The following is a 25,532-nucleotide window of genomic DNA, read 5'->3' as shown; positions in this document are numbered from 1 at the left end:
TTCCGTTGTTTTCATTCAAATTCTGTTCTTTTCATTCAAATTCCATTGTTTTCATTCAAATTCTGTTGTTTTCATTCAAATTCCGTTGTTTTCATTCAATTTCCATTGTTTTCATTCAAATTCTGTTCTTTTCATTCTATTTCCATTGTTTTCATTCAAATTCCATTGTTTTCATTCAAATTCTGTTCTATTATTCTAATTCCGTTGTTTTCCGTTGTTTTGATTCAAACTCTGTTCTGTACATTCAAATTCCGTTGTTTTCATTCAAATTCCGTTGTTTTCATTCAATTTCCATTGTTTTCATTCAAATTCTGTTGTTTTCATTCAAATTCTGTTGTTTTCATTCAAATTCCATTGTTTTCATTCAAATTCTGTTGTTTTCATTCAAATTCCGTTGTTTTCATTCAATTTCCATTGTTTTGATTCAAATTCTGTTCTGTTTCATTCAAATTCTGTTGTTTTCATTCAAATTCCATTGTTTTCATTCAAATTCTGTTGTTTTCATTCAAATTCCGTTGTTTTCATTCAAATTCCGTTGTTTTCATTCAATTTCCATTGTTTTCATTCAAATTCTGTTTTGTTCATTCAAATTCTGTTGTTTTCATTCAAATTCCATTGTTTTCATTCAAATTCTGTTGTTTTCATTCAAATTCCGTTGTTTTCATTCAAATTCTGTTGTTTTCATTCAAATTCCATTGTTTTCATTCAAATTCTGTTGTTTTCATTCAAATTCCGTTGTTTTCATTCAAATTCTGTTCTTTTCATTCAAATTCCATTGTTTTCCATTTCCAATTTCCATTTGTTTTAATGTGGAAAAAGTGGTTGGGACAGATGTTCAAACAGAAGTGACACGCGGCTGCAGTTACAGTCTGTATTATGCGTTTGTTCTTCATATGAATCTGATGTGTGAACGATGCGCACGTTTATGCGCGTGGCACAGTAAAAGCATCTGCATTAACACAGAGACATCTGGCGTTCTGACGGTAAATAATGTCTGCTGTTCTTTTGCGCATCGTACAGGTCACTGTTCAAGTATATATAGTGGAGTGAGACCACTGCAAGATACAGACTGCAACTGACAGCATAATCCAACGCTCCAGCCGTGATCGTATAGTGGTTAGTACTCTGCGTTGTGGCCGCAGCAACCCCGGTTCGAATCCGGGTCACGGCAGTGTGGTTGTGATTGCAGAGCAAGTAATTGTAGCAGGTCAGCGTGAATGATTACAGGCATGATTTTTTTCATTGTTGGTACTGGATTGCCCAATCAAATTTCTTAACATAACCAGCTTTTCCTTACCTTACCTGTGAACTCATCAACCAGTTTTTTTTTCATTTTTACAACAGAGTTTAAACTTCCGTTGTTTTCATTCAAATTCTGTTTTGTTCATTCTAATTCCGTTGTTTTCATTCAAATTCCATTGTTTTCATTTAAATTCTGTTGTTTTCATTCAAATTCCATTGTTTTCATTCAAATTCTGTTGTTTTCATTTAAATTCCGTTTTCATTCAAATTCTGTTCTTTTCATTCTATTTCCATTGTTTTCATTCAAATTCCATTGTTTTCATTCAAATTCTGTTCTGTTATTCTAATTCCGTTGTTTTCCGTTGTTTTGATTCAAACTCTGTTCTGTACATTCAAATTCCGTTGTTTTCATTCAAATTCCATTGTTTTCATTCAATTTCCATTGTTTTGATTCAAATTCTGTTGTTTGTTTTAATGTGGAAAAAGTGGTTGGGACAGATGTTCAAACAGAAGCGACACGCGGCTGCAGTTACAGTCTGTATTATGCGTTTGTTCTTCATATGAATCTGATGTGTGAACGATGCGCACATTTATGCACGTGGCACAGTAAAAGCATCTGCAATTACACAGAGACATCTGGTGTTCTGACGGTAAATAATATCTGCTGTTCGCATCGTACAGGTTACTGTTCAAGTATATATAGTGGAGTGAGACAACTGCAAGATACAGACTGCAACTGACAGCATGACCTAGCGTGCCAGCCGTGATCGTATAGTGGTTAGTACTCTGCGTTGTGGCCGCAGCAACCCCGGTTCGAATCCGGGTCACGGCAGTGTGGTTGTGATTGCAGAGCAAGTAATTGTAGCAGGTCAGCGTGAATGATTACAGGCATGTTTTTTCATTGTTGGTACTGGATTGCCCAATCAAGTTTCTGAACGTAACCGGCTTTTCCTTACCTTACCTGTTCGCTCATCAACCAGTTTTTTTTTTCATTTTTACAACAGAGTTTAAACTTCCATTGTTTTCATTCAAATTCTGTTTTGTTCATTCAAATTCTGTTTTGTTCATTCTAATTCCGTTGTTTTCATTCAAATTCCATTGTCTTCATTCAAATTCTGTTGTTTTCATTCAAATTCCGTTGTTTTCATTCAAATTCTGTTCTTTTCATTCAAATTCCATTGTTTTCATTCAAATTCTGTTGTTTTCATTCAAATTCCGTTGTTTTCATTCAAATTCTGTTGTTTTCATTCAAATTCTGTTCTTTTCATTCTATTTCCATTGTTTTCATTCAAATTCCATTGTTTTGATTCAAATTCTGTTCTGTTATTCTAATTCCGTTGTTTTCCGTTGTTTTGATTCAAACTCTGTTCTGTACATTCAAATTCCGTTGTTTTCATTCAAATTCCGTTGTTTTCATTCAATTTCCATTGTTTTCATTCAAATTCTGTTGTTTTCATTCAAATTCTGTTGTTTTCATTCAAATTCTGTTGTTTTCATTCAAATTCCGTTGTTTTCATTCAAATTCTGTTCTTTTCATTCAAATTCCATTGTTTTCATTCAAATTCCATTGTTTTGATTCAAATTCTGTTGTTTGTTTTAATGTGGAAAAAGTGGTTGGGACAGATGTTCAAACAGAAGCGACACGCGGCTGCAGTTACAGTCTGTATTATGCGTTTGTTCTTCATATGAATCTGATGTGTGAACGATGCGCACATTTATGCACGTGGCACAGTAAAAGCATCTGCAATTACACAGAGACATCTGGTGTTCTGACGGTAAATAATATCTGCTGTTCGCATCGTACAGGTTACTGTTCAAGTATATATAGTGGAGTGAGACAACTGTAAGATACAGACTGCAACTGACAGCATGACCTAGCGTGCCAGCCGTGATCGTATAGTGGTTAGTACTCTGCGTTGTGGCCGCAGCAACCCCGGTTCGAATCCGGGTCACGGCAGTGTGTTTGTGATTGCAGAGCAAGTAATTGGAGACTCAAAGGCTGCACGGCAGCTTGAATGGTTACAGTCATGTTATTTCATTATTGGCACTGGATTGTCCAATCAAGTTTCTGAACGTAACCGGCTTTTCCTTACCTTACCTGTTCGCTCATCAACCAGTTTTTTTTTCATTTTTACAACAGAGTTTAAACTTCCATTGTTTTCGTTCAAATTCTGTTTTGTTCATTCAAATTCTGTTTTGTTCATTCTAATTCCGTTGTTTTCATTCAAATTCCATTGTTTTCATTCAAATTCTGTTGTTTTCATTCAAATTCCGTTGTTTTCATTCAAATTCTGTTGTTTTCATTCAAATTCCATTGTTTTCATTCAAATTCTGTTGTTTTCATTCAAATTCCGTTGTTTTCATTCAAATTCTGTTCTTTTCATTCAAATTCCATTGTTTTCATTCAAATTCTGTTGTTTTCATTCAAATTCCGTTGTTTTCATTCAATTTCCATTGTTTTCATTCAAATTCTGTTCTTTTCATTCTATTTCCATTGTTTTCATTCAAATTCCATTGTTTTCATTCAAATTCTGTTCTATTATTCTAATTCCGTTGTTTTCCGTTGTTTTGATTCAAACTCTGTTCTGTACATTCAAATTCCGTTGTTTTCATTCAAATTCCGTTGTTTTCATTCAATTTCCATTGTTTTCATTCAAATTCTGTTGTTTTCATTCAAATTCTGTTGTTTTCATTCAAATTCCATTGTTTTCATTCAAATTCTGTTGTTTTCATTCAAATTCCGTTGTTTTCATTCAAATTCCGTTGTTTTCATTCAATTTCCATTGTTTTGATTCAAATTCTGTTCTGTTTCATTCAAATTCTGTTGTTTTCATTCAAATTCCATTGTTTTCATTCAAATTCTGTTGTTTTCATTCAAATTCCGTTGTTTTCATTCAAATTCCGTTGTTTTCATTCAATTTCCATTGTTTTCATTCAAATTCTGTTTTGTTCATTCAAATTCTGTTGTTTTCATTCAAATTCCATTGTTTTCATTCAAATTCTGTTGTTTTCATTCAAATTCCGTTGTTTTCATTCAAATTCTGTTGTTTTCATTCAAATTCCATTGTTTTCATTCAAATTCTGTTGTTTTCATTCAAATTCCGTTGTTTTCATTCAAATTCTGTTCTTTTCATTCAAATTCCGTTGTTTTCATTCAAATTCTGTTCTTTTCATTCAAATTCCATTGTTTTCATTCAAATTCCATTGTTTTGATTCAAATTCTGTTGTTTGTTTTAATGTGGAAAAAGTGGTTGGGACAGATGTTCAAACAGAAGTGACACGCGGCTGCAGTTACAGTCTGTATTATGCGTTTGTTCTTCATATGAATCTGATGTGTGAACGATGCGCACGTTTATGCGCGTGGCACAGTAAAAGCATCTGCAATTACACAGAGACATCTGGTGTTCTGACGGTAAATAATATCTGCTGTTCGCATCGTACAGGTTACTGTTCAAGTATATATAGTGGAGTGAGACAACTGCAAGATACAGACTGCAACTGACAGCATGACCTAGCGTGCCAGCCGTGATCGTATAGTGGTTAGTACTCTGCGTTGTGGCCGCAGCAACCCCGGTTCGAATCCGGGTCACGGCAGTGTGGTTGTGATTGCAGAGCAAGTAATTGGAGACTCAAAGGCTGCACGGCAGCTTGAATGGTTACAGTCATGTTATTTCATTATTGGCACTGGATTGTCCAATCAAGTTTCTGAACGTAACCGGCTTTTCCTTACCTTACCTGTTCGCTCATCAACCAGTTTTTTTTTCATTTTTACAACAGAGTTTAAACTTCCATTGTTTTCGTTCAAATTCTGTTTTGTTCATTCAAATTCTGTTTTGTTCATTCTAATTCCGTTGTTTTCATTCAAATTCCATTCTTTTCATTCAAATTCTGTTGTTTTCATTCAAATTCCGTTGTTTTCATTCAAATTCTGTTGTTTTCATTCAAATTCCATTGTTTTCATTCAAATTCTGTTGTTTTCATTCAAATTCCGTTGTTTTCATTCAAATTCTGTTCTTTTCATTCAAATTCCATTGTTTTCATTCAAATTCTGTTGTTTTCATTCAAATTCCGTTGTTTTCATTCAATTTCCATTGTTTTCATTCAAATTCTGTTCTTTTCATTCTATTTCCATTGTTTTCATTCAAATTCCATTGTTTTCATTCAAATTCTGTTCTATTATTCTAATTCCGTTGTTTTCCGTTGTTTTGATTCAAACTCTGTTCTGTACATTCAAATTCCGTTGTTTTCATTCAAATTCCGTTGTTTTCATTCAATTTCCATTGTTTTCATTCAAATTCTGTTGTTTTCATTCAAATTCTGTTGTTTTCATTCAAATTCCATTGTTTTCATTCAAATTCTGTTGTTTTCATTCAAATTCCGTTGTTTTCATTCAATTTCCATTGTTTTGATTCAAATTCTGTTCTGTTTCATTCAAATTCTGTTGTTTTCATTCAAATTCCATTGTTTTCATTCAAATTCCGTTGTTTTCATTCAAATTCCGTTGTTTTCATTCAATTTCCATTGTTTTCATTCAAATTCTGTTTTGTTCATTCAAATTCTGTTGTTTTCATTCAAATTCCATTGTTTTCATTCAAATTCTGTTGTTTTCATTCAAATTCCGTTGTTTTCATTCAAATTGTGTTGTTTTCATTCAAATTCCATTGTTTTCATTCAAATTCTGTTGTTTTCATTCAAATTCCGTTGTTTTCATTCAAATTCTGTTCTTTTCATTCAAATTCCATTGTTTTCATTCAAATTCCATTGTTTTGATTCAAACTCTGTTCTGTACATTAAAATTCCGTTGTTTTCATTCAAATTCCGTTGTTTTCATTCAAATTCTGTTGTTTTCATTCAAATTCTGTTGTTTTCATTCAAATTCCATTGTTTTCATTCAAATTCTGTTGTTTTCATTCAAATTCCGTTGTTTTCATTCAAATTCCGTTGTTTTCATTCAATTTCCATTGTTTTCATTCAAATTCCATTGTTTTCATTCAAATTCTGTTCTATTATTCTAATTCCGTTGTTTTCCGTTGTTTTGATTCAAACTCTGTTCTGTACATTCAAATTCCGTTGTTTTCATTCAAATTCCGTTGTTTTCATTCAAATTCCGTTGTTTTCATTCAATTTCCATTGTTTTCATTCAAATTCTGTTTTGTTCATTCAAATTCTGTTGTTTTCATTCAAATTCCATTGTTTTCATTCAAATTCTGTTGTTTTCATTCAAATTCCGTTGTTTTCATTCAAATTCTGTTGTTTTCATTCAAATTCCATTGTTTTCATTCAAATTCTGTTGTTTTCATTCAAATTCCATTGTTTTCATTCAAATTCTGTTGTTTTCATTCAAATTCCGTTGTTTTCATTCAAATTCCGTTGTTTTCATTCAATTTCCATTGTTTTGATTCAAATTCTGTTGTTTTCATTCAAATCTGTTGTTTTCATTCAAATTCCATTGTTTTCATTCAAATTCTGTTGTTTTCATTCAAATTCCGTTGTTTTCATTCAAATTCCGTTGTTTTCATTCAATTTCCATTGTTTTCATTCAAATTCTGTTTTGTTCATTCAAATTCTGTTGTTTTCATTCAAATTCCATTGTTTTCATTCAAATTCTGTTGTTTTCATTCAAATTCCGTTGTTTTCATTCAAATTCTGTTGTTTTCATTCAAATTCCATTGTTTTCATTCAAATTCTGTTGTTTTCATTCAAATTCCGTTGTTTTCATTCAAATTCTGTTCTTTTCATTCAAATTCCATTGTTTTTATTCAAATTCCATTGTTTTGATTCAAATTCTGTTGTTTGTTTTAATGTGGAAAAAGTGGTTGGGACAGATGTTCAAACAGAAGTGACACGCGGCTGCAGTTACAGTCTGTATTATGCGTTTGTTCTTCATATGAATCTGATGTGTGAACGATGCGCACGTTTATGCGCGTGGCACAGTAAAAGCATCTGCAATTACACAGAGACATCTGGTGTTCTGACGGTAAATAATATCTGCTGTTCGCATCGTACAGGTTACTGTTCAAGTATATATAGTGGAGTGAGACAACTGCAAGATACAGACTGCAACTGACAGCATGACCTAGCGTGCCAGCCGTGATCGTATAGTGGTTAGTACTCTGCGTTGTGGCCGCAGCAACCCCGGTTCGAATCCGGGTCACGGCAGTGTGGTTGTGATTGCAGAGCAAGTAATTGGAGGCTCAAAGGCTGCACGGCAGCTTGAATGGTTACAGTCATGTTATTTCATTATTGGCACTGGATTGTCCAATCAAGTTTCTGAACGTAACCGGCTTTTCCTTACCTTACCTGTTCGCTCATCAACCAGTTTTTTTTTCATTTTTACAACAGAGTTTAAACTTCCATTGTTTTCGTTCAAATTCTGTTTTGTTCATTCAAATTCTGTTTTGTTCATTCTAATTCCGTTGTTTTCATTCAAATTCCATTGTTTTCATTCAAATTCTGTTGTTTTCATTCAAATTCCGTTGTTTTCATTCAAATTCTGTTGTTTTCATTCAAATTCCATTGTTTTCATTCAAATTCTGTTGTTTTCATTCAAATTCCGTTGTTTTCATTCAAATTCTGTTCTTTTCATTCAAATTCCATTGTTTTCATTCAAATTCTGTTGTTTTCATTCAAATTCCGTTGTTTTCATTCAATTTCCATTGTTTTCATTCAAATTCTGTTCTTTTCATTCTATTTCCATTGTTTTCATTCAAATTCCATTGTTTTCATTCAAATTCTGTTCTATTATTCTAATTCCGTTGTTTTCCGTTGTTTTGATTCAAACTCTGTTCTGTACATTCAAATTCCGTTGTTTTCATTCAAATTCCGTTGTTTTCATTCAATTTCCATTGTTTTCATTCAAATTCTGTTGTTTTCATTCAAATTCTGTTGTTTTCATTCAAATTCCATTGTTTTCATTCAAATTCTGTTGTTTTCATTCAAATTCCGTTGTTTTCATTCAATTTCCATTGTTTTGATTCAAATTCTGTTCTGTTTCATTCAAATTCTGTTGTTTTCATTCAAATTCCATTGTTTTCATTCAAATTCTGTTGTTTTCATTCAAATTCCGTTGTTTTCATTCAAATTCCGTTGTTTTCATTCAATTTCCATTGTTTTCATTCAAATTCTGTTTTGTTCATTCAAATTCTGTTGTTTTCATTCAAATTCCATTGTTTTCATTCAAATTCTGTTGTTTTCATTCAAATTCCGTTGTTTTCATTCAAATTCTGTTGTTTTCATTCAAATTCCATTGTTTTCATTCAAATTCTGTTGTTTTCATTCAAATTCCGTTGTTTTCATTCAAATTCTGTTCTTTTCATTCAAATTCCATTGTTTTCATTCAAATTCCATTGTTTTGATTCAAATTCTGTTGTTTGTTTTAATGTGGAAAAAGTGGTTGGGACAGATGTTCAAACAGAAGTGACACGCGGCTGCAGTTACAGTCTGTATTATGCGTTTGTTCTTCATATGAATCTGATGTGTGAACGATGCGCACGTTTATGCGCGTGGCACAGTAAAAGCATCTGCATTAACACAGAGACATCTGGCGTTCTGACGGTAAATAATGTCTGCTGTTCTTTTGCGCATCGTACAGGTCACTGTTCAAGTATATATAGTGGAGTGAGACCACTGCAAGATACAGACTGCAACTGACAGCATAATCCAACGCTCCAGCCGTGATCGTATAGTGGTTAGTACTCTGCGTTGTGGCCGCAGCAACCCCGGTTCGAATCCGGGTCACGGCAGTGTGGTTGTGATTGCAGAGCAAGTAATTGTAGCAGGTCAGCGTGAATGATTACAGGCATGATTTTTTTCATTGTTGGTACTGGATTGCCCAATCAAATTTCTTAACATAACCAGCTTTTCCTTACCTTACCTGTGAACTCATCAACCAGTTTTTTTTTTCATTTTTACAACAGAGTTTAAACTTCCGTTGTTTTCATTCAAATTCTGTTTTGTTCATTCTAATTCCGTTGTTTTCATTCAAATTCCATTGTTTTCATTTAAATTCTGTTGTTTTCATTCAAATTCCATTGTTTTCATTCAAATTCTGTTGTTTTCATTTAAATTCCGTTTTCATTCAAATTCTGTTCTTTTCATTCTATTTCCATTGTTTTCATTCAAATTCCATTGTTTTCATTCAAATTCTGTTCTGTTATTCTAATTCCGTTGTTTTCCGTTGTTTTGATTCAAACTCTGTTCTGTACATTCAAATTCCGTTGTTTTCATTCAAATTCCATTGTTTTCATTCAATTTCCATTGTTTTCATTCAAATTCTGTTGTTTGTTTTAATGTGGAAAAAGTGGTTGGGACAGATGTTCAAACAGAAGCGACACGCGGCTGCAGTTACAGTCTGTATTATGCGTTTGTTCTTCATATGAATCTGATGTGTGAACGATGCGCACATTTATGCACGTGGCACAGTAAAAGCATCTGCAATTACACAGAGACATCTGGTGTTCTCACCGTAAATAATATCTGCTGTTCGCATCGTACAGGTTACTGTTCAAGTATATATAGTGGAGTGAGACAACTGCAAGATACAGACTGCAACTGACAGCATGACCTAGCGTGCCAGCCGTGATCGTATAGTGGTTAGTACTCTGCGTTGTGGCCGGTTTGAATCCGGGTCACGGCAGTGTGGTTGTGATTGCAGAGCAAGTAATTGTAGCAGGTCAGCGTGAATGATTACAGGCATGTTTTTTCATTGTTGGTACTGGATTGCCCAATCAAATTTCTTAACATAACCAGCTTTTCCTTACCTTACCTGTTCGCTCATCAACCAGTTTTCTTTTTCATTTTTACAACAGAGTTTAAATTTCCATTGTTTTCATTCAAATTCTGTTTTGTTCATTCAAATTCTGTTTTGTTCATTCTAATTCCGTTGTTTTCATTCAAATTCCATTGTCTTCATTCAAATTCTGTTGTTTTCATTCAAATTCCGTTGTTTTCATTCAAATTCTGTTCTTTTCATTCAAATTCCATTGTTTTCATTCAAATTCTGTTGTTTTCATTCAAATTCCGTTGTTTTCATTCAAATTCTGTTGTTTTCATTCAAATTCTGTTCTTTTCATTCTATTTCCATTGTTTTCATTCAAATTCCATTGTTTTGATTCAAATTCTGTTCTGTTATTCTAATTCCGTTGTTTTCCGTTGTTTTGATTCAAACTCTGTTCTGTACATTCAAATTCCGTTGTTTTCATTCAAATTCCGTTGTTTTCATTCAATTTCCATTGTTTTCATTCAAATTCTGTTGTTTTCATTCAAATTCTGTTGTTTTCATTCAAATTCTGTTGTTTTCATTCAAATTCCGTTGTTTTCATTCAAATTCTGTTCTTTTCATTCAAATTCCATTGTTTTCATTCAAATTCTGTTGTTTTCATTCAAATTCCGTTGTTTTCATTCAATTTCCATTGTTTTCATTCAAATTGTGTTCTTTTCATTCTATTTCCATTGTTTTCATTCAAATTCCATTGTTTTCATTCAAATTCTGTTCTATTATTCTAATTCCGTTGTTTTCCGTTGTTTTGATTCAAACTCTGTTCTGTACATTCAAATTCCGTTGTTTTCATTCAAATTCCGTTGTTTTCATTCAATTTCCATTGTTTTGATTCAAATTCTGTTGTTTTCATTCAAATTCTGTTGTTTTCATTCAAATTCCATTGTTTTCATTCAAATTCTGTTGTTTTCATTCAAATTCCGTTGTTTTCATTCAAATTCCGTTGTTTTCATTCAATTTCCATTGTTTTCATTCAAATTCTGTTTTGTTCATTCAAATTCTGTTGTTTTCATTCAAATTCCATTGTTTTCATTCAAATTCTGTTGTTTTCATTCAAATTCCGTTGTTTTCATTCAAATTCTGTTGTTTTCATTCAAATTCCATTGTTTTCATTCAAATTCTGTTGTTTTCATTCAAATTCCATTGTTTTCATTCAAATTCTGTTGTTTTCATTCAAATTCCGTTGTTTTCATTCAATTTCCATTGTTTTGATTCAAATTCTGTTGTTTTCATTCAAATTCTGTTGTTTTCATTCAAATTCCATTGTTTTCATTCAAATTCTGTTGTTTTCATTCAAATTCCGTTGTTTTCATTCAAATTCCGTTGTTTTCATTCAATTTCCATTGTTTTCATTCAAATTCTGTTTTGTTCATTCAAATTCTGTTGTTTTCATTCAAATTCCATTGTTTTCATTCAAATTCTGTTGTTTTCATTCAAATTCCGTTGTTTTCATTCAAATTCTGTTGTTTTCATTCAAATTCCATTGTTTTCATTCAAATTCCGTTGTTTTCATTCAAATTCTGTTTTGTTCATTCTAATTCCGTTGTTTTCATTCAAATTCCATTGTTTTCATTTAAATTCTGTTGTTTTCATTCAAATTCCATTGTTTTCATTCAAATTCTGTTGTTTTCATTTAAATTCCGTTTTCATTCAAATTCTGTTCTTTTCATTCTATTTCCATTGTTTTCATTCAAATTCCATTGTTTTGATTCAAATTCTGTTCTGTTATTCTAATTCCGTTGTTTTCCGTTGTTTTGATTCAAACTCTGTTCTGTACATTCAAATTCCGTTGTTTTCATTCAAATTCCATTGTTTTCATTCAATTTCCATTGTTTTGATTCAAATTCTGTTGTTTGTTTTAATGTGGAAAAAGTGGTTGGGACAGATGTTCAAACAGAAGCGACACGCGGCTGCAGTTACAGTCTGTATTATGCGTTTGTTCTTCATATGAATCTGATGTGTGAACGATGCGCACATTTATGCACGTGGCACAGTAAAAGCATCTGCAATTACACAGAGACATCTGGTGTTCTCACCGTAAATAATATCTGCTGTTCGCATCGTACAGGTTACTGTTCAAGTATATATAGTGGAGTGAGACAACTGCAAGATACAGACTGCAACTGACAGCATGACCTAGTGTGCCAGCCGTGATCGTATAGTGGTTAGTACTCTGCGTTGTGGCCGCAGCAACCCCGGTTCGAATACGGGTCACGGCAGTGTGGTTGTGATTGTAGAGCAAGTAATTGTAGCAGGTCAGGCATGTTTTTTCATTGTTGGTACTGGATTGCCCAATCAAATTTCTTAACATAACCAGCTTTTCCTTACCTTACCTGTTCGCTCATCAACCAGTTTTCTTTTTCATTTTTACAACAGAGTTTAAACTTCCATTGTTTTCATTCAAATTCTGTTTTGTTCATTCAAATTCTGTTTTGTTCATTCTAATTCCGTTGTTTTCATTCAAATTCCATTGTCTTCATTCAAATTCTGTTGTTTTCATTCAAATTCCGTTGTTTTCATTCAAATTCTGTTCTTTTCATTCAAATTCCATTGTTTTCATTCAAATTCTGTTGTTTTCATTCAAATTCCGTTGTTTTCATTCAATTTCCATTGTTTTCATTCAAATTCTGTTCTTTTCATTCTATTTCCATTGTTTTCATTCAAATTCCATTGTTTTCATTCAAATTCTGTTCTATTATTCTAATTCCGTTGTTTTCCGTTGTTTTGATTCAAACTCTGTTCTGTACATTCAAATTCCGTTGTTTTCATTCAAATTCCGTTGTTTTCATTCAATTTCCATTGTTTTGATTCAAATTCTGTTCTGTTTCATTCAAATTCTGTTGTTTTCATTCAAATTCCATTGTTTTCATTCAAATTCTGTTGTTTTCATTCAAATTCCGTTGTTTTCATTCAAATTCCGTTGTTTTCATTCAATTTCCATTGTTTTCATTCAAATTCTGTTTTGTTCATTCAAATTCTGTTGTTTTCATTCAAATTCCATTGTTTTCATTCAAATTCTGTTGTTTTCATTCAAATTCCGTTGTTTTCATTCAAATTCTGTTGTTTTCATTCAAATTCCATTGTTTTCATTCAAATTCTGTTGTTTTCATTCAAATTCCGTTGTTTTCATTCAAATTCTGTTCTTTTCATTCAAATTCCATTGTTTTCATTCAAATTCCATTGTTTTGATTCAAATTCTGTTGTTTGTTTTAATGTGGAAAAAGTGGTTGGGACAGATGTTCAAACAGAAGTGACACGCGGCTGCAGTTACAGTCTGTATTATGCGTTTGTTCTTCATATGAATCTGATGTGTGAACGATGCGCACGTTTATGCGCGTGGCACAGTAAAAGCATCTGCATTAACACAGAGACATCTGGCGTTCTGACGGTAAATAATGTCTGCTGTTCTTTTGCGCATCGTACAGGTCACTGTTCAAGTATATATAGTGGAGTGAGACCACTGCAAGATACAGACTGCAACTGACAGCATAATCCAGCGCTCCAGCCGTGATCGTATAGTGGTTAGTACTCTGCGTTGTGGCCGCAGCAACCCCGGTTCGAATCCGGGTCACGGCAGTGTGGTTGTGATTGCAGAGCAAGTAATTGTAGCAGGTCAGCGTGAATGATTACAGGCATGATTTTTTTCATTGTTGGTACTGGATTGCCCAATCAAATTTCTTAACATAACCAGCTTTTCCTTACCTTACCTGTGAACTCATCAACCAGTTTTTTTTTTCATTTTTACAACAGAGTTTAAACTTCCGTTGTTTTCATTCAAATTCTGTTTTGTTCATTCTAATTCCGTTGTTTTCATTCAAATTCCATTGTTTTCATTTAAATTCTGTTGTTTTCATTCAAATTCCATTGTTTTCATTCAAATTCTGTTGTTTTCATTTAAATTCTGTTTTCATTCAAATTCTGTTCTTTTCATTCTATTTCCATTGTTTTCATTCAAATTCCATTGTTTTGATTCAAATTCTGTTCTGTTATTCTAATTCCGTTGTTTTCCGTTGTTTTGATTCAAACTCTGTTCTGTACATTCAAATTCCGTTGTTTTCATTCAAATTCCATTGTTTTCATTCAATTTCCATTGTTTTGATTCAAATTCTGTTGTTTGTTTTAATGTGGAAAAAGTGGTTGGGACAGATGTTCAAACAGAAGCGACACGCGGCTGCAGTTACAGTCTGTATTATGCGTTTGTTCTTCATATGAATCTGATGTGTGAACGATGCGCACATTTATGCACGTGGCACAGTAAAAGCATCTGCAATTACACAGAGACATCTGGTGTTCTGACCGTAAATAATATCTGCTGTTCGCGTCGTACAGGTTACTGTTCAAGTATATATAGTGGAGTGAGACAACTGCAAGATACAGACTGCAACTGACAGCATGACCTAGTGTGCCAGCCGTGATCGTATAGTGGTTAGTACTCTGCGTTGTGGCCGCAGCAACCCCGGTTCGAATCCGGGTCACGGCAGTGTGGTTGTGATTGTAGAGCAAGTAATTGTAGCAGGCCAGGCATGTTTTTTCATTGTTGGTACTGGATTGCCCAATCAAATTTCTTAACATAACCAGCTTTTCCTTACCTTACCTGTTCGCTCATCAACCAGTTTTCTTTTTCATTTTTACAACAGAGTTTAAACTTCCATTGTTTTCATTCAAATTCTGTTTTGTTCATTCAAATTCTGTTTTGTTCATTCTAATTCCGTTGTTTTCATTCAAATTCCATTGTCTTCATTCAAATTCTGTTGTTTTCATTCAAATTCCGTTGTTTTCATTCAAATTCTGTTCTTTTCATTCAAATTCCATTGTTTTCATTCAAATTCTGTTGTTTTCATTCAAATTCTGTTGTTTTCATTCAAATTCCGTTGTTTTCATTCAAATTCTGTTGTTTTCATTCAAATTCCATTGTTTTCATTCAAATTCTGTTGTTTTCATTCAAATTCCATTGTTTTCATTCAAATTCTGTTGTTTTCATTCAAATTCCGTTGTTTTCATTCAAATTCCGTTGTTTTCATTCAATTTCCATTGTTTTGATTCAAATTCTGTTGTTTTCATTCAAATTCTGTTGTTTTCATTCAAATTCCATTGTTTTCATTCAAATTCTGTTGTTTTCATTCAAATTCCGTTGTTTTCATTCAAATTCCGTTGTTTTCATTCAATTTCCATTGTTTTCATTCAAATTCTGTTTTGTTCATTCAAATTCTGTTGTTTTCATTCAAATTCCATTGTTTTCATTCAAATTCTGTTGTTTTCATTCAAATTCCGTTGTTTTCATTCAAATTCTGTTGTTTTCATTCAAATTCCATTGTTTTCATTCAAATTCTGTTGTTTTCATTCAAATTCCGTTGTTTTCATTCAAATTCTGTTCTTTTCATTCAAATTCCATTGTTTTCATTCAAATTCCATTGTTTTGATTCAAATTCTGTTGTTTGTTTTAATGTGGAAAAAGTGGTTGGGACAGATGTTCAAACAGAAGTGACACGCGGCTGCAGTTACAGTCTGTATTATGCGTTTGTTCTTCATATGAATCTGATGTGTGAACGATGCGCACGTTTATGCGCGTGGCACAGTAAAAGCATCTGCAATTACACAGAGACATCTGGTGTTCTGACGGTAAATAATATCTGCTGTTCGCATCGTACAGGTTACTGTTCAAGTATATATAGTGGAGTGAGACAACTGCAAGATACAGACTGCAACTGACAGCATGACCTAGCGTGCCAGCCGTGATCGTATAGTGGTTAGTACTCTGCGTTGTGGCCGCAGCAACCCCGGTTCGAATCCGGGTCACGGCAGTGTGGTTGTGATTGCAGAGCAAGTAATTGTAGCACGTCAGCGTGAATGATTACAGGCATGATTTTTTTCATTGTTGGTACTGGATTGCCCAATCAAATTTCTTAACATAACCAGCTTTTCCTTACCTTACCTGTGAACTCATCAACCAGTTTTTTTTTTCATTTTTACAACAGAGTTTAAACTTCCGTTGTTTTCATTCAAATTCTGTTTTGTTCATTCTAATTCCGTTGTTTTCATTCAAATTCCATTGTTTTCATTTAAATTCTGTTGTTTTCATTCAAATTCCATTGTTTTCATTCAAATTCTGTTGTTTTCATTTAAATTCCGTTTTCATTCAAATTCTGTTCTTTTCATTCTATTTCCATTGTTTTCATTCAAATTCCATTGTTTTCATTCAAATTCTGTTCTGTTATTCTAATTCCGTTGTTTTCCGTTGTTTTCATTCAAACTCTGTTCTGTACATTCAAATTCCGTTGTTTTCATTCAAATTCCATTGTTTTCATTCAATTTCCATTGTTTTGATTCAAATTCTGTTGTTTGTTTTAATGTGGAAAAAGTGGTTGGGACAGATGTTCAAACAGAAGCGACACGCGGCTGCAGTTACAGTCTGTATTATGCGTTTGTTCTTCATATGAATCTGATGTGTGAACGATGCGCACATTTATGCACGTGGCACAGTAAAAGCATCTGCAATTACACAGAGACATCTGGTGTTCTGACGGTAAATAATATCTACTGTTCGCATCGTACAGGTTACTGTTCAAGTATATATAGTGGAGTGAGACAACTGCAAGATACAGACTGCAACTGACAGCATGACCTAGCGTGCCAGCCGTGATCGTATAGTGGTTAGTACTCTGCGTTGTGGCCGCAGCAACCCCGGTTTGAATCCGGGTCACGGCAGTGTGGTTGTGATTGCAGAGCAAGTAATTGTAGCAGGTCAGCGTGAATGATTACAGGCATGTTTTTTCATTGTTGGTACTGGATTGCCCAATCAAATTTCTTAACATAACCAGCTTTTCCTTACCTTACCTGTTCGCTCATCAACCAGTTTTCTTTTTCATTTTTACAACAGAGTTTAAACTTCCATTGTTTTCATTCAAATTCTGTTTTGTTCATTCAAATTCTGTTTTGTTCATTCTAATTCCGTTGTTTTCATTCAAATTCCATTGTCTTCATTCAAATTCTGTTGTTTTCATTCAAATTCCGTTGTTTTCATTCAAATTCTGTTCTTTTCATTCAAATTCCATTGTTTTCATTCAAATTCTGTTGTTTTCATTCAAATTCCGTTGTTTTCATTCAATTTCCATTGTTTTCATTCAAATTCTGTTCTTTTCATTCTATTTCCATTGTTTTCATTCAAATTCCATTGTTTTCATTCAAATTCTGTTCTATTATTCTAATTCCGTTGTTTTCCGTTGTTTTGATTCAAACTCTGTTCTGTACATTCAAATTCTGTTGTTTTCATTCAAATTCCGTTGTTTTCATTCAAATTCTGTTGTTTTCATTCAAATTCTGTTCTTTTCATTCTATTTCCATTGTTTTCATTCAAATTCCATTGTTTTGATTCAAATTCTGTTCTGTTATTCTAATTCCGTTGTTTTCCGTTGTTTTGATTCAAACTCTGTTCTGTACATTCAAATTCCGTTGTTTTCATTCAAATTCCGTTGTTTTCATTCAATTTCCATTGTTTTCATTCAAATTCTGTTGTTTTCATTCAAATTCTGTTGTTTTCATTCAAATTCTGTTGTTTTCATTCAAATTCCGTTGTTTTCATTCAAATTCCGTTGTTTTCATTCAAATTCTGTTCTTTTCATTCAAATTCCGTTGTTTTCATTCAAATTCTGTTCTTTTCATTCAAATTCCATTGTTTTCATTCAAATTCCATTGTTTTGATTCAAATTCTGTTGTTTGTTTTAATGTGGAAAAAGTGGTTGGGACAGATGTTCAAACAGAAGTGACACGCGGCTGCAGTTACAGTCTGTATTATGCGTTTGTTCTTCATATGAATCTGATGTGTGAACGATGCGCACGTTTATGCGCGTGGCACAGTAAAAGCATCTGCATTAACACAGAGACATCTGGCGTTCTGACGGTAAATAATGTCTGCTGTTCTTTTGCGCATCGTACAGGTCACTGTTCAAGTATATATAGTGGAGTGAGACCACTGCAAGATACAGACTGCAACTGACAGCATAATCCAGCGCTCCAGCCGTGATCGTATAGTGGTTAGTACTCTGCGTTGTGGCCGCAGCAACCCCGGTTCGAATCCGGGTCACGGCAGTGTGGTTGTGATTGCAGAGCAAGTAATTGTAGCAGGTCAGCGTGAATGATTACAGGCATGATTTTTTTCATTGTTGGTACTGGATTGCCCAATCAAATTTCTTAACATAACCAGCTTTTCCTTACCTTACCTGTGAACTCATCAACCAGTTTTTTTTTTTCATTTTTACAACAGAGTTTAAACTTCCGTTGTTTTCATTCAAATTCTGTTTTGTTCATTCTAATTCCGTTGTTTTCATTCAAATTCCATTGTTTTCATTTAAATTCTGTTGTTTTCATTCAAATTCCATTGTTTTCATTCAAATTCTGTTGTTTTCATTTAAATTCCGTTTTCATTCAAATTCTGTTCTTTTCATTCTATTTCCATTGTTTTCATTCAAATTCCATTGTTTTCATTCAAATTCTGTTCTGTTATTCTAATTCCGTTGTTTTCCGTTGTTTTGATTCAAACTCTGTTCTGTACATTCAAATTCCGTTGTTTTCATTCAAATTCCATTGTTTTCATTCAATTTCCATTGTTTTGATTCAAATTCTGTTGTTTGTTTTAATGTGGAAAAAGTGGTTGGGACAGATGTTCAAACAGAAGCGACACGCGGCTGCAGTTACAGTCTGTATTATGCGTTTGTTCTTCATATGAATCTGATGTGTGAACGATGCGCACATTTATGCACGTGGCACAGTAAAAGCATCTGCAATTACACAGAGACATCTGGTGTTCTGACGGTAAATAATATCTGCTGTTCGCATCGTACAGGTTACTGTTCAAGTATATATAGTGGAGTGAGACAACTGCAAGATACAGACTGCAACTGACAGCATGACCTAGCGTGCCAGCCGTGATCGTATAGTGGTTAGTACTCTGCGTTGTGGCCGCAGCAACCCCGGTTTGAATCCGGGTCACGGCAGTGTGGTTGTGATTGCAGAGCAAGTAATTGTAGCAGGTCAGCGTGAATGATTACAGGCATGTTTTTTCATTGTTGGTACTGGATTGCCCAATCAAATTTCTTAACATAACCAGCTTTTCCTTACCTTACCTGTTCGCTCATCAACCAGTTTTCTTTTTCATTTTTACAACAGAGTTTAAACTTCCATTGTTTTCATTCAAATTCTGTTTTGTTCATTCAAATTCTGTTTTGTTCATTCTAATTCCGTTGTTTTCATTCAAATTCCATTGTCTTCATTCAAATTCTGTTGTTTTCATTCAAATTCCGTTGTTTTCATTCAAATTCTGTTCTTTTCATTCAAATTCCATTGTTTTCATTCAAATTCTGTTGTTTTCATTCAAATTCCGTTGTTTTCATTCAATTTCCATTGTTTTCATTCAAATTCTGTTCTTTTCATTCTATTTCCATTGTTTTCATTCAAATTCCATTGTTTTCATTCAAATTCTGTTCTATTATTCTAATTCCGTTGTTTTCCGTTGTTTTGATTCAAACTCTGTTCTGTACATTCAAATTCCGTTGTTTTCATTCAAATTCCGTTGTTTTCATTCAATTTCCATTGTTTTGATTCAAATTCTGTTCTGTTTCATTCAAATTCTGTTGTTTTCATTCAAATTCCATTGTTTTCATTCAAATTCTGTTGTTTTCATTCAAATTCCGTTGTTTTCATTCAAATTCCGTTGTTTTCATTCAATTTCCATTGTTTTCATTCAAATTCTGTTTTGTTCATTCAAATTCTGTTGTTTTCATTCAAATTCCATTGTCTTCATTCAAATTCTGTTGTTTTCATTCAAATTCCGTTGTTTTCATTCAAATTCTGTTCTTTTCATTCAAATTCCATTGTTTTCATTCAAATTCTGTTGTTTTCATTCAAATTCCGTTGTTTTCATTCAAATTCTGTTGTTTTCATTCAAATTCTGTTCTTTTCATTCTATTTCCATTGTTTTCATTCAAATTCCATTGTTTTGATTCAAATTCTGTTCTGTTATTCTAATTCCGTTGTTTTCCGTTGTTTTGATTCAAACTCTGTTCTGTACATTCAAATTCCGTTGTTTTCATTCAAATTCCGTTGTTTTCATTCAATTTCCATTGTTTTCATTCAAATTCTGTTGTTTTCATTCAAATTCTGTTGTTTTCATTCAAATTCTGTTGTTTTCATTCAAATTCCGTTGTTTTCATTCAAATTCCGTTGTTTTCATTCAAATTCTGTTCTTTTCATTCAAATTCCATTGTTTTCATTCAAATTCCATTGTTTTCATTCAAATTCTGTTGTTTGTTTTAATGTGGAAAAAGTGGTTGGGACAGATGTTCAAACAGAAGCGACACGCGGCTGCAGTTACAGTCTGTATTATGCGTTTGTTCTTCATATGAATCTGATGTGTGAACGATGCGCACATTTATGCACGTGGCACAGTAAAAGCATCTGCAATTACACAGAGACATCTGGTGTTCTGACGGTAAATAATATCTGCTGTTCGCATCGTACAGGTTACTGTTCAAGTATATATAGTGGAGTGAGACAACTGCAAGATACAGACTGCAACTGACAGCATGACCTAGCGTGCCAGCCGTGATCGTATAGTGGTTAGTACTCTGCGTTGTGGCCGCAGCAACCCCGGTTCGAATCCGGGTCACGGCAGTGTGTTTGTGATTGCAGAGCAAGTAATTGGAGACTCAAAGGCTGCACGGCAGCTTGAATGGTTACAGTCATGTTATTTCATTATTGGCACTGGATTGTCCAATCAAGTTTCTGAACGTAACCGGCTTTTCCTTACCTTACCTGTTCGCTCATCAACCAGTTTTTTTTTCATTTTTACAACAGAGTTTAAACTTCCATTGTTTTCGTTCAAATTCTGTTTTGTTCATTCAAATTCTGTTTTGTTCATTCTAATTCCGTTGTTTTCATTCAAATTCCATTGTTTTCATTCAAATTCTGTTGTTTTCATTCAAATTCCGTTGTTTTCATTCAAATTCTGTTGTTTTCATTCAAATTCCATTGTTTTCATTCAAATTCTGTTGTTTTCATTCAAATTCCGTTGTTTTCATTCAAATTCTGTTCTTTTCATTCAAATTCCATTGTTTTCATTCAAATTCTGTTGTTTTCATTCAAATTCCGTTGTTTTCATTCAATTTCCATTGTTTTCATTCAAATTCTGTTCTTTTCATTCTATTTCCATTGTTTTCATTCAAATTCCATTGTTTTCATTCAAATTCTGTTCTATTATTCTAATTCCGTTGTTTTCCGTTGTTTTGATTCAAACTCTGTTCTGTACATTCAAATTCCGTTGTTTTCATTCAAATTCCGTTGTTTTCATTCAATTTCCATTGTTTTGATTCAAATTCTGTTGTTTTCATTCAAATTCTGTTGTTTTCATTCAAATTCCATTGTTTTCATTCAAATTCTGTTGTTTTCATTCAAATTCCGTTGTTTTCATTCAAATTCCGTTGTTTTCATTCAATTTCCATTGTTTTCATTCAAATTCTGTTTTGTTCATTCAAATTCTGTTGTTTTCATTCAAATTCCATTGTTTTCATTCAAATTCTGTTCTATTATTCTAATTCCGTTGTTTTCCGTTGTTTTGATTCAAACTCTGTTCTGTACATTCAAATTCCGTTGTTTTCATTCAAATTCCGTTGTTTTCATTCAATTTCCATTGTTTTCATTCAAATTCTGTTGTTTTCATTCAAATTCCGTTGTTTTCATTCAATTTCCATTGTTTTGATTCAAATTCTGTTCTGTTTCATTCAAATTCTGTTGTTTTCATTCAAATTCCATTGTTTTCATTCAAATTCTGTTGTTTTCATTCAAATTCCGTTGTTTTCATTCAAATTCCGTTGTTTTCATTCAATTTCCATTGTTTTCATTCAAATTCTGTTTTGTTCATTCAAATTCTGTTGTTTTCATTCAAATTCTGTTCTTTTCATTCTATTTCCATTGTTTTCATTCAAATTCAATTGTTTTCATTCAAATTCTGTTCTATTATTCTAATTCCGTTGTTTTCCGTTGTTTTGATTCAAACTCTGTTCTGTACATTCAAATTCCGTTGTTTTCATTCAAATTCCGTTGTTTTCATTCAATTTCCATTGTTTTCATTCAAATTCTGTTGTTTTCATTCAAATTCTGTTGTTTTCATTCAAATTCCATTGTTTTCATTCAAATTCCATTGTTTTCATTCAAATTCTGTTGTTTTCATTCAAATTCCGTTGTTTTCATTCAAATTCCGTTGTTTTCATTCAATTTCCATTGTTTTGATTCAAATTCTGTTCTGTTTCATTCAAATTCTGTTGTTTTCATTCAAATTCCATTGTTTTCATTCAAATTCTGTTGTTTTCATTCAAATTCCGTTGTTTTCATTCAAATTCCGTTGTTTTCATTCAATTTCCATTGTTTTCATTCAAATTCTGTTTTGTTCATTCAAATTCTGTTGTTTTCATTCAAATTCCATTGTTTTCATTCAAATTCTGTTGTTTTCATTCAAATTCCGTTGTTTTCATTCAAATTCTGTTGTTTTCATTCAAATTCCATTGTTTTCATTCAAATTCTGTTCTTTTCATTCAAATTCCGTTGTTTTCATTCAAATTCTGTTCTTTTCATTCAAATTCCATTGTTTTCATTCAAATTCCATTGTTTTGATTCAAATTCTGTTGTTTGTTTTAATGTGGAAAAAGTGGTTGGGACAGATGTTCAAACAGAAGTGACACGCGGCTGCAGTTACAGTCTGTATTATGCGTTTGTTCTTCATATGAATCTGATGTGTGAACGATGCACACGTTTATGCGCGTGGCACAGTAAAAGCATCTGCATTAACACAGAGACATCTGGCGTTCTGACGGTAAATAATGTCTGCTGTTCTTTTGCGCATCGTACAGGTCACTGTTCAAGTATATATAGTGGAGTGAGACCACTGCAAGATACAGACTGCAACTGACAGCATAATCCAGCGCTCCAGCCGTGATCGTATAGTGGTTAGTACTCTGCGTTGTGGCCGCAGCAACCCCGGTTCGAATCCGGGTCACGGCAGTGTGGTTGTGATTGCAGAGCAAGTAATTGTAGCAGGTCAGCGTGAATGATTACAGGCATGATTTTTTTCATTGTTGGTACTGGATTGCCCAATCAAATTTCTTAACATAACCAGCTTTTCCTTACCTTACCTGTGAACTCATCAACCAGTTTTTTTTTTCATTTTTACAACAGAGTTTAAACTTCCGTTGTTTTCATTCAAATTCTGTTTTGTTCATTCTAATTCCGTTGTTTTCATTCAAATTCCATTGTTTTCATTTAAATTCTGTTGTTTTCATTCAAATTCCATTGTTTTCATTCAAATTCTGTTGTTTTCATTTAAATTCCGTTTTCATTCAAATTCTGTTCTTTTCATTCTATTTCCATTGTTTTCATTCAAATTCCATTGTTTTCATTCAAATTCTGTTCTGTTATTCTAATTCCGTTGTTTTCCGTTGTTTTGATTCAAACTCTGTTCTGTACATTCAAATTCCGTTGTTTTCATTCAAATTCCATTGTTTTCATTCAATTTCCATTGTTTTGATTCAAATTCTGTTGTTTGTTTTAATGTGGAAAAAGTGGTTGGGACAGATGTTCAAACAGAAGCGACACGCGGCTGCAGTTACAGTCTGTATTATGCGTTTGTTCTTCATATGAATCTGATGTGTGAACGATGCGCACATTTATGCACGTGGCACAGTAAAAGCATCTGCAATTACACAGAGACATCTGGTGTTCTGACGGTAAATAATATCTGCTGTTCGCATCGTACAGGTTACTGTTCAAGTATATATAGTGGAGTGAGACAACTGCAAGATACAGACTGCAACTGACAGCATGACCTAGCGTGCCAGCCGTGATCGTATAGTGGTTAGTACTCTGCGTTGTGGCCGCAGCAACCCCGGTTTGAATCCGGGTCACGGCAGTGTGGTTGTGATTGCAGAGCAAGTAATTGTAGCAGGTCAGCGTGAATGATTACAGGCATGTTTTTTCATTGTTGGTACTGGATTGCCCAATCAAATTTCTTAACATAACCAGCTTTTCCTTACCTTACCTGTTCGCTCATCAACCAGTTTTCTTTTTCATTTTTACAACAGAGTTTAAACTTCCATTGTTTTCATTCAAATTCTGTTTTGTTCATTCAAATTCTGTTTTGTTCATTCTAATTCCGTTGTTTTCATTCAAATTCCATTGTCTTCATTCAAATTCTGTTGTTTTCATTCAAATTCCGTTGTTTTCATTCAAATTCTGTTCTTTTCATTCAAATTCCATTGTTTTCATTCAAATTCTGTTGTTTTCATTCAAATTCCGTTGTTTTCATTCAAATTCTGTTGTTTTCATTCAAATTCTGTTCTTTTCATTCTATTTCCATTGTTTTCATTCAAATTCCATTGTTTTGATTCAAATTCTGTTGTTTGTTTTAATGTGGAAAAAGTGGTTGGGACAGATGTTCAAACAGAAGCGACACGCGGCTGCAGTTACAGTCTGTATTATGCGTTTGTTCTTCATATGAATCTGATGTGTGAACGATGCGCACATTTATGCACGTGGCACAGTAAAAGCATCTGCAATTACACAGAGACATCTGGTGTTCTGACGGTAAATAATATCTGCTGTTCGCATCGTACAGGTTACTGTTCAAGTATATATAGTGGAGTGAGACAACTGCAAGATACAGACTGCAACTGACAGAATGACCTAGCGTGCCAGCCGTGATCGTATAGTGGTTAGTACTCTGCGTTGTGGCCGCAGCAACCCCGGTTTGAATCCGGGTCACGGCAGTGTGGTTGTGATTGCAGAGCAAGTAATTGTAGCAGGTCAGCGTGAATGATTACAGGCATGTTTTTTCATTGTTGGTACTGGATTGCCCAATCAAATTTCTTAACATAACCAGCTTTTCCTTACCTTACCTGTTCGCTCATCAACCAGTTTTCTTTTTCATTTTTACAACAGAGTTTAAACTTCCATTGTTTTCATTCAAATTCTGTTTTGTTCATTCAAATTCTGTTTTGTTCATTCTAATTCCGTTGTTTTCATTCAAATTCCATTGTCTTCATTCAAATTCTGTTGTTTTCATTCAAATTCCGTTGTTTTCATTCAAATTCTGTTCTTTTCATTCAAATTCCATTGTTTTCATTCAAATTCTGTTGTTTTCATTCAAATTCCGTTGTTTTCATTCAAATTCTGTTGTTTTCATTCAAATTCTGTTCTTTTCATTCTATTTCCATTGTTTTCATTCAAATTCCATTGTTTTGATTCAAATTCTGTTCTGTTATTCTAATTCCGTTGTTTTCCGTTGTTTTGATTCAAACTCTGTTCTGTACATTCAAATTCCGTTGTTTTCATTCAAATTCCGTTGTTTTCATTCAATTTCCATTGTTTTCATTCAAATTCTGTTGTTTTCATTCAAATTCTGTTCTTTTCATTCAAATTCCGTTGTTTTCATTCAAATTCTGTTCTTTTCATTCAAATTCCATTGTTTTCATTC

At 33.3% G+C, this 25,532-nt stretch overlaps 16 non-coding genes across 16 annotated transcripts; all 16 read left to right on the top strand.

Annotated features, from left to right (window-relative positions):
• Positions 1 to 1,099: 1,099 nt before the first annotated feature.
• Positions 1,100 to 1,171, top strand: trnah-gug (transfer RNA histidin (anticodon GUG)). Its single transcript has one exon. It is a non-coding gene; the product is annotated as a tRNA-His (tRNA).
• Positions 1,172 to 2,002: 831 nt separating this feature from the next.
• trnah-gug (transfer RNA histidin (anticodon GUG)) lies at positions 2,003 to 2,074 on the top strand. The gene has a single exon. It is a non-coding gene; the product is annotated as a tRNA-His (tRNA).
• A 1,053-nt stretch (positions 2,075 to 3,127) lies between these two features.
• Positions 3,128 to 3,199, top strand: trnah-gug (transfer RNA histidin (anticodon GUG)). The gene has a single exon. It is a non-coding gene; the product is annotated as a tRNA-His (tRNA).
• A 1,565-nt stretch (positions 3,200 to 4,764) lies between these two features.
• trnah-gug (transfer RNA histidin (anticodon GUG)) lies at positions 4,765 to 4,836 on the top strand. The gene has a single exon. It is a non-coding gene; the product is annotated as a tRNA-His (tRNA).
• A 2,493-nt stretch (positions 4,837 to 7,329) lies between these two features.
• trnah-gug (transfer RNA histidin (anticodon GUG)) lies at positions 7,330 to 7,401 on the top strand. The gene has a single exon. It is a non-coding gene; the product is annotated as a tRNA-His (tRNA).
• Positions 7,402 to 8,912: 1,511 nt separating this feature from the next.
• On the top strand, positions 8,913 to 8,984 carry trnah-gug (transfer RNA histidin (anticodon GUG)). Its single transcript has one exon. It is a non-coding gene; the product is annotated as a tRNA-His (tRNA).
• Positions 8,985 to 13,522: 4,538 nt separating this feature from the next.
• On the top strand, positions 13,523 to 13,594 carry trnah-gug (transfer RNA histidin (anticodon GUG)). The gene has a single exon. It is a non-coding gene; the product is annotated as a tRNA-His (tRNA).
• Positions 13,595 to 14,426: 832 nt separating this feature from the next.
• Positions 14,427 to 14,498, top strand: trnah-gug (transfer RNA histidin (anticodon GUG)). The gene has a single exon. It is a non-coding gene; the product is annotated as a tRNA-His (tRNA).
• A 1,249-nt stretch (positions 14,499 to 15,747) lies between these two features.
• Positions 15,748 to 15,819, top strand: trnah-gug (transfer RNA histidin (anticodon GUG)). The gene has a single exon. It is a non-coding gene; the product is annotated as a tRNA-His (tRNA).
• Positions 15,820 to 16,651: 832 nt separating this feature from the next.
• On the top strand, positions 16,652 to 16,723 carry trnah-gug (transfer RNA histidin (anticodon GUG)). Its single transcript has one exon. It is a non-coding gene; the product is annotated as a tRNA-His (tRNA).
• A 1,308-nt stretch (positions 16,724 to 18,031) lies between these two features.
• On the top strand, positions 18,032 to 18,103 carry trnah-gug (transfer RNA histidin (anticodon GUG)). Its single transcript has one exon. It is a non-coding gene; the product is annotated as a tRNA-His (tRNA).
• Positions 18,104 to 18,936: 833 nt separating this feature from the next.
• On the top strand, positions 18,937 to 19,008 carry trnah-gug (transfer RNA histidin (anticodon GUG)). The gene has a single exon. It is a non-coding gene; the product is annotated as a tRNA-His (tRNA).
• Positions 19,009 to 20,611: 1,603 nt separating this feature from the next.
• On the top strand, positions 20,612 to 20,683 carry trnah-gug (transfer RNA histidin (anticodon GUG)). Its single transcript has one exon. It is a non-coding gene; the product is annotated as a tRNA-His (tRNA).
• A 2,310-nt stretch (positions 20,684 to 22,993) lies between these two features.
• On the top strand, positions 22,994 to 23,065 carry trnah-gug (transfer RNA histidin (anticodon GUG)). The gene has a single exon. It is a non-coding gene; the product is annotated as a tRNA-His (tRNA).
• An 832-nt stretch (positions 23,066 to 23,897) lies between these two features.
• trnah-gug (transfer RNA histidin (anticodon GUG)) lies at positions 23,898 to 23,969 on the top strand. Its single transcript has one exon. It is a non-coding gene; the product is annotated as a tRNA-His (tRNA).
• Positions 23,970 to 24,753: 784 nt separating this feature from the next.
• Positions 24,754 to 24,825, top strand: trnah-gug (transfer RNA histidin (anticodon GUG)). Its single transcript has one exon. It is a non-coding gene; the product is annotated as a tRNA-His (tRNA).
• Positions 24,826 to 25,532: the final 707 nt, after the last annotated feature.

Source organism: Maylandia zebra, linkage group LG22 (genome assembly GCF_041146795.1).
Source record: "Maylandia zebra isolate NMK-2024a linkage group LG22, Mzebra_GT3a, whole genome shotgun sequence".
Classification (NCBI taxonomy): Eukaryota; Metazoa; Chordata; class Actinopteri; order Cichliformes; family Cichlidae; genus Maylandia; species Maylandia zebra.
This window is presented reverse-complemented; position numbering and strand designations above follow the sequence as displayed.